The sequence below is a fragment of the Ranitomeya imitator genome, chromosome 5 (assembly GCF_032444005.1).
Source record: "Ranitomeya imitator isolate aRanImi1 chromosome 5, aRanImi1.pri, whole genome shotgun sequence".
In the NCBI taxonomy this organism is placed as follows: Eukaryota; Metazoa; Chordata; class Amphibia; order Anura; family Dendrobatidae; genus Ranitomeya; species Ranitomeya imitator.
The window spans coordinates 199,632,697-199,634,530 of record NC_091286.1 but is presented as its reverse complement, the minus strand read 5'-3'; positions in this window follow the sequence as shown (position 1 = coordinate 199,634,530).

Sequence of the window (1,834 nt, the reverse complement as noted above, 5' to 3'; positions counted from 1 at the left end):
CAATAAAAACTAGGCATATTGCAACAGGAGAGAAATAATACCAGGCTATGGTGAAGGGCATTACACAGTTGTGTCAAAGAAAAACATGCTCACAGGTCATAAAAGAATATAAATAGACCCAGAAGCATGAGAAAACTGATTAATATAATCAGTATACAAAAAAGTATTTTGGCTGGCTTCCCATATACGACACGAACAGACAAACTCAGTCTCAGAGGGACAAGAACCTTTTGTGAGGATTATGAGGAAGGGGAAATTACACATTTAGATTTAAATCTCACCACCACAGGAAAAAATAGAGTTACAAAAGCCTATAGATTACCCTAATATTTTTCCTATACTACATGCGCCCTGCCTGGCAGCGGAGGTTGGCACCCTAGACCTGCGCAGTGGCGCCCCCACTCGACGACAGCTCACCCTTACTAGAATCCCCTGTTAAAACCCTCACATATTCATAGAAAAGAAGCAAAAGAGAGTTGCTCATTCAGTCCTAGTGGGTGAATAGAACCCATTTTATATATCCATCGTGTCTCATGTTGAAGAATCAATTTATCCCAGTCACCGCCCCGTAATGGCTTGGTGACCTTTTTAATCCCAATAAATTTCACTGCCATTAGGTCACCCCCATGGACAGCATTCATAGGTCTTGCCAACGGGGTGTCCCTCTTCTTTGTGATGTCTCTGAGGTGTTCTCCAACCCTCCTCCTCAGTTCCCTGATCGTCTTGCCAACCTATGAGGTCACAGTCACATATTGCTCTATAAATGATACCCTCACTTTTACAATTTATGAAGGATCTGATCTCGAACCTGTCCACTTTGTTAGTTGAATAGAAAAACTTGCCTACTTCAATGTTTTTGCAGGCTATACAGCCACTACATCTGTAGCAACTAGTTACATTGGAAGTTAGCCAAGTATTTTGTTGTGGCTCTAAAAAATGGCTATGTACCAACCGATCCTTAATGGATCTTCCTCTCTGAAATGTGATCTATGGAAACGGTGGTAAGGAATCCCCAATATCCTGATCCATTCTCAATATTGACCATTGTTTGTTCAGGATTTGCCTAAGATCCTTTGCACCATTATTAAATGTAGTTATAAACCGCAAACCAGAGAATTTATCTTCCCTGGTTTGAACCGGTGTCAGGAGTTCACTTCTTTCTCTCTTTTTAACCTCATTAAAGGTTGTTTGCAAAATACGGTCTGGGTAACCCCTTTCTTTGAATCTGTTTTGGAGATCATGTGCTTGTCTCACAAAGTTATTATTATTACAGTTTCTACGTACTCTCATGTACTGTCCTTTTGGGATACCCTTTTTCAAGGCCAAAGGGTGTCCACTTTCCCATCCAAGAAGGGAGTTTGTGGCGGTAGATTTCCTGTGAACACTGGTGCCGAGGGAACCATCAGGCATCCTTTCAATCATCACATCCAAAAAAGATAGTTTTACAGGATCCCATTCAAATGTGAAGGTAAGCCCAAGATTGCTGGAATTCAAAATACCGACAAATTCAGAAAAAGACTCTCCAGTCCCTCTCCATACCACAAACACGTCATCGATAAATCTGAGCCAAAGCAAAGTCCTATCACTGTTTGCCATGCCTTTCTCACCAAAGACTACGGTTTCCTCCCACCAGCCCAGGAGCAAATTAGCATACAAAGGGGCACAAGGACTTCCCATCGCAGTGCCCCTGAGCTGGTGGAAGTACTTCCCGTCAAAGGTGAAATAGTTATGTGTCAACAGGAACTCAAGACACTCCAATACAAAATTGTTATGATTTTTTAGATGGCGCCCTCTACTCTTCAGATAATAATCAACCGCCTCTAATCCCTTTTGG